This window comes from Aythya marila, assembly GCF_965140915.1.
Source record: "Aythya marila genome assembly, chromosome: 2".
NCBI lineage: Eukaryota > Metazoa > Chordata > Aves > Anseriformes > Anatidae > Aythya > Aythya marila.
In genome coordinates, this window is record NC_139043.1 from 54,633,896 (window position 1) to 54,646,516 (window position 12,621).

At 37.8% G+C, this 12,621-nt stretch overlaps 1 protein-coding gene across 1 annotated transcript in view; it reads right to left on the reverse strand.

Annotated features, from left to right (window-relative positions):
* Positions 1 to 12,621, reverse strand: part of ADCY1 (adenylate cyclase 1) — a 162,296-nt gene that overhangs the window by 119,045 nt on the left and 30,630 nt on the right. The window lies entirely within an intron of this gene.

Sequence of the window (12,621 nt, forward strand, 5' to 3'; positions counted from 1 at the left end):
CTTGCATACCACTTCCCTACCCAAGACAACCCCATCCAAGTTCATCCAAGTTTCTCACTGCATCTCTGATATCTGAAACCATGATAAAGTTATAGAGTAAGGATGTTAATGAAAACTTGCATTACCTAAGTGTCTTTAGACAGTAAATTTTGCAATGCAATGTTTATTTAGAAAGAAGGCAAAGAGTCCTATTTTTCTACTATCTTTTGAGTCTCATTCTTCATATTAACCTTAATTACCAAAAAGTCTTGATGAGGATTCATGGAACTCAGTAATTCCAAAATTTCAGTTGGCAGTTAAATTGGCCAAGACAGGTTATTACAAGAACAAAGAAAGACATTACAGTAAATAATATGAATCATGTAAAATTCCAATGCATCTAAAATTGTAAAGACCATAAAACTGATTTTTATTTCTCATTTCAAGGTATATATTTCTAGCAAGTATGTTGCATGCTCTGCTAGTGTAAACCAAAGAGAAGCCCACTGCCCATGTTTGCACTGCATAGTGAGTCCAGCTGTGCCAAAAAAAAAAACACAATCAAATTAAAATAAATAAGTAAATAAAGCTAGTGGGAAAAAAAAAAAAAAAGTGCATTGTAGAGAATGCTTACCAACTTTCATGGGTGTAGGGCTAAAAGCTAGAACTCAGCCAATACGGTAAGCAAAGATTCAGAAAGATAGCCAGAAACTTCCTGCTGACTTTTGAGAGCCTTTGGAAAATGTTTTATCCCACAAAATTAAGAAATATATTTCTCCTGTGTAAATGACGGTAATAATACATCTACATCTCCTGTGATCTCAGCATAATGGGGTGAACTGAAAGATCCACTTGGTGGATTTTCCAGACCTTCATGGATTCATAATTCCTCCAACTTTTTTCCTTCAGATCCGGTTGTTGTGAACTAAGAGGACAACACCAACTATTTTCCTTCAAAAATTCTCACTAGCACAAAATCAAATAATAACTTGCAACAACAAAAGGGATCTGTGCCTAGCATTAATGTTTTCTTTCTCCTCAGATATCCAAAAAGAAACACTTATCTCCCAAGAGATAATATGAGCAAAGAATGGTGTTGTGGCTTCCTCTTGAGAAGTGTAAAATGTGGATTCAAATGTTATCAGTCAGATGAATTTCAATCTAATAATCTCATGTACTGGTTACTTGTATGCCAATTCTCATAAATAGTAATGGAAATGTAAAATTTTGAAGATGAAAGGCATAACACAAACATGTTATTTCATGAAAGAGATGAGCATAGTCAGCAGTTCCTATCATGCTTTATTTTGCTTCATCACACATGCCTGTTTGAGATATAACAGTTTTCAGCAGAAATTAAGCACCAATAAATTAGAATTTCTGTAGAAATTCCAGTATAACCCTATTTTTAGACATACCAATGCTGCTAAATTCACCTTATCCCTGCATTTTGTCATGTTTGAATGTAACGACAACAGTACTCTGTAAAGCTAATTCTTAGAAGCTCAGTGGAATAAAAATAGAAAGGATTTGTTAAGGCCATATTTGGAGGCAGTAGACAGATCAAAAAAATAAACAGTCAAGTGTTACAGGCAAAGCAACTGCTTGACCCTGTATATATAGAAAACAGCTGTTAATAGTGCTGCAAAATTAATACTATCTTTAGGTACTGATATCATAGTGACTTAAAACATAAATAATTACTTTAAGAAAAAAAAAAGTGTCAACTTGGTTTCTGGTCTTCAACTGAAAGCAGTAAAATATATTTTAACAATCTATCAGATGTTCTGTTATTGTTATTATGATTTAACTCAAGCAATGATGATCACCTGGACTTAGGTAACCAGTAGGTGGATTCCTGCAATCATGTAACCACTTTCAGACTCAGCAGGGTCAGTAATTTTCCAACATGCTTTGAATACTTTAAGATAAAACAGCTTAGCTTTCAGTTTTGGCCTGTGGGGAATCATGAAAAGTGATAAAGCAAGTAAAAGATTCATAGATTTCAAAATGTGAGAAAAGAAAGTAGGGCAGAGTGTCTCCTGAGGTAGGAGTTCTTCCTCTCTGCAATCCTCCTGCGTATTTACTACTTTTTCCTCAACTGCAAACTACATACATTTTTCTCTGTAGGTTTCTCAAATATATGTCACTCCCATAGTCCCTTTCATTTCAATATGTAAGCATGTATATTGCTCTCTATATAAACATACATAACTTACACACATTATCTGACATAAATCAAGGAAAGACTGAGAGACATACTTTCAACACAAATCAATTTTAAGACTTATTGAAGCATATAAAACTGCTGAAATATCAAAGAGTTTCATTTTAAAACCTTTCTACATTATATTCATTATATTGGTGCTTAGTATCAAAAAGAGTGCTCTTCAGATTTCACCATCTCCTATTTACATAACAACAGAAGGAATAATTTACTTAATGTAACACACAATAATTTAAAGATATTTTTGTTCCGCGACTTCTTTCAAACTATGTTACCCATACTGAGATTATAGGCCAGTCAGAATAACAAAAGTGCTTCAAGGACATGAAAGACAATTTCCAGTTTTGATTGCTGTCTTATCCTCTGGATGAAGTATGCTGCACTTCAGCTGCACTGAGCACCTTGAGGTTTAAGCTTCTCTATACCTTAGCAGGGTACAACCTCCACCTCTGGACAGACTGTCTGCCATGGTTTCTTGTGCTCACTCTAGTGGTTGTTACCAAAGGCAGACTTCTGACACTTCTGACATGGAAAAGTAGTTCTTATAAGCTGCCTAGTCACTGAAGAGGGATTGACAGCTCCAGCAGGTACTTTAACCACATTTCTATTCTTCCTGTAGTTTCTTCATTGACTTACTTGGGTCTAAAGTTAGTTTTGATAAGGAATTTGGTAGGGAATTCCAACTACGCGGTGTAGCAATTCCCATCAAAGAGTGGGCAAGTAATTCTGGAGATACACATGCATCAAAGAGCTCAGTTAATAAGCTTTTATTTTCTTTTATTATTATTATTATTAAATTATTATTATTATTATCATAGTCATCTCCCAGTTCTTGAATGTCCTTTGGGTTTAGCTGAGAGACTCTTCAAACTGTCTCTCAAAACTTTTTTTTCTCTCTCTGCTATTCTAGATGTATTCTATCTCCACTTTTTTTCTTTCCTTCAAAGCAAGAATCTTATGAGTATGTTCATTCATGTTCTTTCTCTGTCTTAAAAGTTGAGAACTGTGTCTGCAAATGACGTATTAATTACCTTTTAAGAAGACTGTTTTCTCAACAGTCTAATTCTGCTATGAGATGAACAGTAACATAGTAGACAGTGCAAACCTGAGGCTGGTTTCCACTATGGAGTTGCTTTCTGTTTGTCTCACAAAATTTCCTCACAGAAAAATAAGGCTACTTCACTAAGGTGTAAATGGCTTGTTCAAATGGATTGTTCAAATACTTTTTACAAGGTGACATTCATATGGATGGATATTTAAATACCTAACTGAAGTAGAATAAATGAGAAATATAAATTATTAGAGAAGAAAACTTAAGGAACTTCATTCTGCTTTCTGGGTTTGTGATTTGAGTGGGACTGAAAATGAATTTCAATAGTAACCACTCCCCAAATCATAATTCAGTAGCTAAAATCAATATTTAATTTATCAGCATCATGGTCTAACATAGAGTACTAAAAAATAAAGGAGACTAGAATAGGTAGTATATGTGGAGTGCTGCTCCAGGTGAAGGCTGAAATCTGCAGGGGAAAAAAATAAATAAATAAATAAATAAATAAAAATCCAAGATCAAGATGGTTCTTATATGTCTTAACCCTCAGATACCTGAAAAAAAAAAATAAAAATAAAGGTATGGGGGGCCTGAATTCTACTTCCAGTTCTTTGTGTTGACTGAGTTCTACTACAAGTAATTTCTGTGCCACAGTTGTTCCTATTATGCAGATAATGTAACATTTACTGATTCTGTCAAAACACTTAGACATAGCAATGAAATGAGTTATTGTAAGATATAAATGTCTATTGTGAGGCATGTCTCTAAGGAGTCATAAAAAGATTACCAAAATGAGTCAGTGCTTCCTCCATTACAACGGTTGAAGAGCTAAGCAATACTGTGTTGTTCATTAGAATTGTTGATATCGTGAATAAGACCCTTCAAAAGTTTAAATAAAAATAATTTCTCTTTTTCCAGTTATGGGGAATTACAGCAGTGTTTTATTTACAGAACGAGTAGAAGAGAAAGTGCAATTGCTTCTTGATCTTGACATGGCTTTGTTAAATCATTTACTTAACTCACTTTGCAACCTTTTGAGAACACTTAATTACTACTTCCACTTCCTCCTTTTGCTGAAGTGGCATATCACAGGAGCAGAGAATTGTTCCTTAGCTCTTGCTGTGTCCCAGAAACTATGCCCTGGTACCAAAGAAATCAGCCAAACAAATTATCTCCAGATTAAACAAATGTATTCCATTTTTGAATAAACAGTCCTCTCTTACTTCTATTAGTTTTTGTCCTAGTTTCTTTATATAATGTACTAAGAAAATGTGTTCTGCTGTGCTATGCTCCATGGTTCACCTCTTAATTTGCCCCCCCTCCAGAATCTATAGCATACACTAAGAGGGGATTAGTGACAAGTAAGCCTGGACAAGCACCAGCCTCAGCCTCCCTTGCCATTAGTTTTCTCATTCATGTGGTCATAACCTCATTTTATAGATGAGCATGCAGAAGCAAACAAGGAAGTTACAATCATCCAATGATGGGTGAAAATCGTTCTTCATCATAACCGTCTAGTGTGTGTATGTCAGGGCTAGCATTGAAGGACAAACTGAGTCCAGAAAAAAAGATCTAAACACAAAAATACTCTTCTAGAAATGGTTGGCCCAACTATATATAGCTTTAACATCTGAAACTTGCCAAGTATAGCACTAAGCTGTTGCACTTCAGAAATTTCAAAAAGCAACAAGAAAATTATCTGTCTCTGTTGTTATACACAACATGTGAAAATTAATATTCTTTTGTGAGTTGATTCCTGACAGCATGTGAAGAACACTTTTAATTTATTTCTCTTGGTTTCATGTTTCTATCTATGAAGTCCAGTTAAATTAGCAATATTTTCATATATCAATGCAGATCTTGCAGATAAATAATTGCAGGTTACATTACACACATCAACAAAGTCCCTCCAAAGCCAACATAAGTACTGGGGCTACTGGGGACAGAAAAGAATATCTGAAGAATATTATATATGAAGCCAAAACAATTTCCCACTCATCCAGACAGATCTGTCAAGCATAGGTGCACACAAGAACTGGCTGATCTCCATGGTTTTTCACTATGAGAGAGGCTATGAAAGGCTGTCAGATATGGTATGATGATATCACAGGGTAGTTTTCTCTTGCTGTTATATTATGGTATTGAACTCTAGAGGCTGCATCAGGTCCACTGCAGGTTCATATAACTTAATATAAATCTAATTATATGCTCTCAGTCACTTCCATCTGAGAAAATCTGACACAATGAGCTGCCCACAAAAAAGTAAAAATATTCTTGCAAACTGGACTACATCATATTCCACAAATTTCTCTGTGCTGAGAGAAGAGATGTATGTGTTTACTATGCTTCTTTCCTGAGTTTGCCCTTACACTCTTCTATATTAACTTGTAAATCACCATAGAACAAATAAGGCTTAGTGCTTTGGGGTGGTTTGCTACAGTTGGTTTTGTGGGTGGTACTTGTTGTTGTTGTCATTGTTGTTTTGACAATGCAATTGTTCTCAAGCATTACAAATAGCTGTTAGCTATCACAAAAGAATACATTGCCAAAGCTCTTTGAAATAATTTCTATAGAAATTATGTCCTGCATATTTTTATTAACTTGAGCATGTAATTTGCACTTGTTTGACAGAGGCCAGGAGATCAGTCCCTGAAGTTGTTCTACATCAAACAAAAATCTGCAGCTTTCTCCCCTTTCTGCATTTGTCAGTACAATATTATGTTATGGAATTACAGCAAAGTACAGAAAGCTATTGGCCAACATTTGTTTGTATTTATTACATGCAATATCTGGTTCCTTTTCAAGACTTGTTCCTGTGCAAGGATTCATCTGAACATCTTAATATATATGATTTTCTTTAAAAGCTGTAATAACTATACACAAAAGTAATGACTTGTGGAGCTATACAGTCCAAGCTAGTTTGAGACATTCTTTGGAACTGGAGTTGCTAGGTGACTAGACCTTCTGATCTTAAATGCAATTTTTCTTCATTGGAGTCCTGTGAATGGTTGAGAAATGGTACGTAACAGCTTGCTTCATTCTGGCACCTGGCTGCTGTAGATAGGATGCATTTCTTATCTAGTGGATAGCTGTTAAAGGCATAAAACAAGGCTATGACTTCAGTTCAGCAATGAGCACTACATTTTCAGATTGCTTTAGTAACAACCCAGAAGGAAGAATGCAACAGCCTCCTTCTGAGGCTCCCTGCCACTATCGTTTCACAGCTGAATATTTGTATCATTGGCAAAGTGAACTCAGCAATGTCTCATGTTCCAATGGCATGATTTGGTTATCTTACTATCCATAAAATATACTCCACAGTGTCCCTCTAACAGAATCTAGTTTACTGAATATTGATAAGTACTCATCAAGCTTCTGCATGTTCCGGCAGCTGATGTGCATTTCCAGCTTTCCACTCAGGATCTTTCATTACTTAGCTTTAGTTTAGTTTTCAAGGGGCACTCAGAAGTGCTCTACAAAGCCTTGCCAATATACAGTGCTGGGAAACTGAACCTTAGTCAGAAAGGGAGAGTCATTCTGCTGGCCAGTGACAGAGCTGATTACAAAACAAGGATCTTCCTTGTCCCAGCCGTGCTCTCCAGCAGTTCACATTCATTCTTGTCAAGCCCAGAAGCTGTGCCACTGGGGATGAAATACTATCCCAGGGCATATTACAAATGCTGCACAAACACCATCTGTTTGGTATTGCAAAGGTGTTTTCCTGTGCTGTACACAGGATACTTCCTCCAAAGTGGGATTTATTTTTTCTCCTGGAAAGTCAGATGCATAAAACCTGGGAAATGTAACACCCAACATTAAAACCTCAAAGTGTTTTTTTTTGTTGTTGTTCTTGTTTTGTTGTTGCTGTTTTGTTGTTGTTGTTGTTTTGTTAATTTAGCTTCAGGGCTTTCTCAAGATTTGACTGAGTATCTGGGAGAGGGCCATGGCTACAACCAGGTTCCCAAGTCTGTAATAAATCAGTTAGGTATAATTACAGGCTGAGAAAAATCATCACAGAGTAAATTCAAGCAGCTGTCCAAATATTACCCTGTAATTAATCTATTATTAGGAAATGACATTGAAACGGGTTATTGATGGACCTATCGAGCAAATCTGAGTAATTTTTTGTGACTCAGGCAGTGTCAGGTACACATTTTTCATATTAAGCAATGGGTCTCACTTTTGTTTTTGTCACTAAAAAATGTTCACCTCAAAAATGTCTAGAAGTATACGGAAGTCTTCTAACAACTCACCTGCAAATTAAATTGATTTACTATACTGTGAAGCCTTGGTTCTTACTCACTGCAGAAACACCTGGTCCTTTTCCTGATAAATGAAGTCAGACAGAGATAAAGAGAGGATAAAGTGCATATGCTGTTGCTCTGTTTGCCTCTGTACTGCTAAGTGAAAACATGACTTCATTAAGATGAAACTGATCTCAATCAGCTTCCCTTTCTGCCAGATAGATTGCCAGCTAGACCTGACAAAAGTCCTCTTATGTCTCTCTCGCTCTCTTTTTTTTTTTTTTTCTCTCTTTATGCAGATATTTGAAGCAGCTAGTGAATGATGTCACTTCTGGTCAAATGTCCTGAAAAGATGAAAGTGTTTGCCTTGAGGAAACTACTACGCTGAGCCTGTTTACTTTTCTCCTGTTATTCTTTACAACTTGCAAGGCAAGCTTTACAAAAAGCTGTCTCTTCAGATAATAAGATTTCCACTCTGCATGGTCATTTAATCTATGATATCTTCTGTCAGTGTTGGCACTTGAGAGCTTTAATACCCACGAAGTTGAAAAACAGCAATTTAAGCAGAAAATATAGAGAAGGTTAGCCATTTTCTTGTTCAACTATGAAAAGTATATTTTTGCGAAGAGAAACCAGCAATACATTATGTCATCTATAATCAAACAATAAGTTGATGGAAGATTTAATATATATATATATTACCAGTTCCACTTGCACTTGATAAACTTATTAGGAAAATAAGAGGCTGTTCCTCTACTTAAAAATTGAATTGATCAGTCAATGATTTCAAGTCAGAGGAATTCAAAAGAACCAAACTATCCTGATTTTCAGTTAACATTCCTGAAAAATATCAAGTTTATTGTTAGAAAATCCCTATGATGTATGACTAAAAATAATCTGAGTGCACCAGAAAATGCAGGTGTGATTCTGTGGTTGGGAGTTTGGGTAATATTCCTAACTGATTCATACACATTTCATTGCAGGATCAGGACCTTAGAGAAAGAGCAATATGAATAATTTGTGAGCAACAGGATACTTTAGAAGAAATATCATGTGAGGACATGATAAATAACTTCTTGGGTTATATGATCTTTTGTCCTGTGTAAGTTTGGTTCTATTTTAATGCAAGACCATTTGAATGTAAATATATATATATATATATGAAAATTTCACAATATTGTGAATGGCAAACAGTTAAAAACACTGAGGTGAACTGCAGAAATAAATACAATCTTGAATATTTTTCTTTAAATGAAGGATGATAAAAGAAAACAAGTAGTAAAGCAAATATGTTTTTAGAAGAGGAGGAATAAATGGGGGTAAAAGGAGAAATAATACAGTAAACTAGGAAAATAATTCTAAACAGAGGAACTGAAACATGCCTTCTCAGCTCAGGAAACAAGCTAAAGAATAATAAGGTGCTCAGAATTACTGATATGATGCCAAATTCAGAGAAAAACTAGCACATTGTTTCAGATTTTTTTTAATGGATGAGAATGACAGGTAAGGAACAAGGACTGTTACTCTGGCTATGAATGAGAAGTCTTCCTGTTTTTGTTTCTTTTCCCCTCCTCACCTTTAGCTACTAAAATACACAGAAACACTTCCAAACTTGCATCTAAACATCAACAGTCCTCCATTCTACAAACTGTCTGATGGCTCTGCTTTGAATGTCTTGTCAATTCTAGTTAACTTAAGGCTGTCCATCAAACTGAGAATGCAATCTTTGAAGAAAAGGTGGTATTTCCATATACATATTATAAGAGATTGCAAGCAGCAGAATTTCATTGTTTTTAGCTGATTTAAGTAATTCTGAAAATTACAGAGGAAGAAAAAAGACATCAATTATTTCTCATTCTGCTTCATAACATATGAGACAGGAGAAAATATGTTAATCCCCAAAGCAAGGTGTTCAGGTGCTCAAAAAAAAAAATAAATAGTAAGGGTCAATTGCAACTACTGTCATAAAATCATAGAATCATTTAGGTTGGAAAAAATATCTAAGACCAAAAGATCAAGTCCAACCTTTAGCCTAACATTGCCAAGTCCGATATTAAAACTATGTTACTAAGCAATATATCTACATGTTTTCTGAAGACCTCCAGGGATGGTGACTAAATCAGTTCCCTAGGCAGCCTGTTCCAATGCTTCACAACCCTTTCAGTGAAGAATGTTTTCCTAATATCCAAAATAAACATTCCCCGTGCAACCAAAGGCCATTTCCTCTTGTCTTACCACTTGGTGCTTGGGTGAAGAGAGTGATCCCCACCTCACTATAGCCTTTAAAGTAATTACAGAGCATGATAAAGTGTCCCCTGAACCTTCTTTTCTCTAGGCTAAACAGCCCCAGTTCTGCCAGCCACTTTTCATAAGACTTGTTCTCTAGACCCTTCACCAGGTTTCTTGTCCTTATTTGGACATGCTCCAGAACCCTGATGGCTTTCTTGTAGTGAGGGGGCCTAAAACTTAATACAGTATTCAAGGTGCGGCCTCACCAGAGATGAGTACAGAGGGACAATCACTTTCCTAGTCCTGCTGGCCACACTATTTCTAATACAAGCCAGGATCATGCTGGCCTTCTTGGCTACCTGAGCACACTGCTGACTCATATTCAGTTGGCTATAGAACAACATTGCCCATTCCCTTTCCACCAGGCAGCTTTTGAGCCACTCTTCCCCCAGCCTCTAGCGTTGTTGTGGAGGAACTGAAGAGCAGGACCCAGCACTTAGCCTTGTTGAACCTCTTACAGTTGCTCTTGGCCCATTGGTCCAGCTTATCCAGATCCCTCTGCAGAGTCTTCCTACCCTTGAGCAGTTCAACACTCACATCCAACTTGGTGTCATTTGCAAACTTACTGAGGGTACACTCAATCCCCTCATCCAGATCATTGATAATGATGTTGAAGAGAACGGGCCCCAGTACAAAGCCCTGGGGGACATCACTAGTGACCAGCCTCCAGCTGGATTTAACTCCATTCACCATGACTCTTTGGACCTGGCCACCCAGCCAGTTTTTAACCCAACGAAGTGTACACCCGTACAAGCCATGAACAGCCAGTTTCTCCAAGAGAAGGTTGTGGAAAATAGTGTCAACAATGTCAAAAGCCTTACTGAATTCTAGATAGACCACATCCACAGCCTTTCCACTAAATGCATTACCTTGCCATAGAAGGAGATCAGGTCTGTCAAACAGGACCTGCCTTTCATAAACCCATGCTAACTGGGCCTGATCACCTGGTTGTCCTTTAAGTGCCATGTGGTGGTACTCAAAATAATCTTCTCCATGAGCTTCCCCAGCACTGAGGTCAGACAAATAGGTCTGTAGTTTCCTGGGTCCTCCTTCCAGTCTTTCCTGTAGATGGTTGTCACATTTGCCAGCCGCCAGTTGACTGGGACCTCCCCTGATAACCAGGACTGCTGATAAATGAAGGACGCGGGTTTGGTGAGCCCTTTGGCCAGCTCCCTCAGTACCCTCTGGTGGATCCCATCTGGCCCCATAGATTTGCATACAACTAAGTGGTTTAGCACGTTGCTAACTATTTCCTCCTGGATTACAAGGGCTTCATTCTGCTCCCCGTCCCCATCTATCAGCTTAGGGGACTATGTACCCAGAGAACAACTAGTCTTGCTACTAAAGACTGAGGCAAAGAAGGCATTAAGCACCTCAGCCTCTTTCTCATCTCTTGTCACTATGTTTCCCCCTACATCCAATAAAGGATGGACCTCCTTGGTCCTCCTTTTCTTGTTTATGTATTTATAAAAACATTTTTAGTGTCTTTAACAGCACTAGACAGATTGAGCTCAAGCTGGGCTTTGGCCCTTCTATTTTTCTCCCTGCACAGCCCTCATGGTATATTTATAGTCTTCCTGAGTGGCCTGCACCTTCTTCCAAAGGCCATAAACCCTCTTTTTCTTCCTCTAGCTACAGCCCTCTGTTCAGCTAGGCTGGTCTTCTTCCGTGCTGGCTCATCTTTAGGCACATGCAGATGGCCTGCTCCTGCGCCTTTAGGATTTCTTTCTTGAAGAGTGTCCACCCTTCCTGGGCTCCTTTGTCCTTCAGGACTGCATCGCAAGGGAATCCGCCAACTTGTCTCCTTAACAGGCCAAAGTCTACCCTCTGGAAGTCCAGGGTAGCAGTTTTGCTAACCCCCCTCCTTACTTTTCCAATAATTGAAAACTCTGTTAATTCATGATTACTATGCCCAAAACAGCCTCCAACCTTCACAGCACCCACAAATCATTCTCTGTTCACAAACAAAAGTTCAACAGGGTGCCGTACCTAGTTGCTCACTCACCAGCTGTGTCAAGAATTTATATTCCACAACCTCCTAGACTGTTTCTTCTCTGCTGTGCTGTATCTCCAGCAGACGTCTGGAAAGCTGAAATCTCTCATGAGAACAAGGGCTAACAATCCCATCACCTTTTTGGTGTAGAAGCCCTTAATCCTGCATTACCATTCCCAGGCACATTGGTGATTTTTAACCTGTCAATGTCCCTAGTACATTTGCTGCTGTATGGCTCTCCAACCCCTATATCATATGGGATGGCAGTGCAGTGAACCTTGCTGGCACCTCGCTAGTTATGGTTGCTATGACTGTAACTACTGTCATACCAACCTCAGGCTTGTCTCTGTCAAGCCTTGTCAAGACCCTTTCCCCTTTCAAATCTAGTTTAAAGCCTTATCAATAAGCCCTACTAAGTCTTTCTTAACAATTCACAAATCCTCTCAAGGGTTTGCTAACCATACTTCTTGTGCTCAGAAAAACTAAGGAACAGAACAGGATGGGAAGTCTCCAGCACTGTTTTATTTTTGCTTTCTCCAGGTGTGGGTTCCATATGTTCATTACCTGAATCTGAAGACACAAGGAAAGTCAAAGACTCAATTTGGCTCTGTTTACAGCAGCAAGAAAAATACCCAACCAGTGTGGTCTTGCAGCCAGAAGGAGGTGCTGCTGAGGAGCCTATGCCACACCATGTGCATTTGGGGTAAAGTTAGCTCTAGTTTGTTTTTCTGTAATGTACACCAGTTAGCCAACTTTCCACTGAAGTTTCTGTTCTTAAACACAAAAGATGCCTTATCAGAACATGGGTAAGAAGACCTTTTTTTTTCTTTCTTTCTTT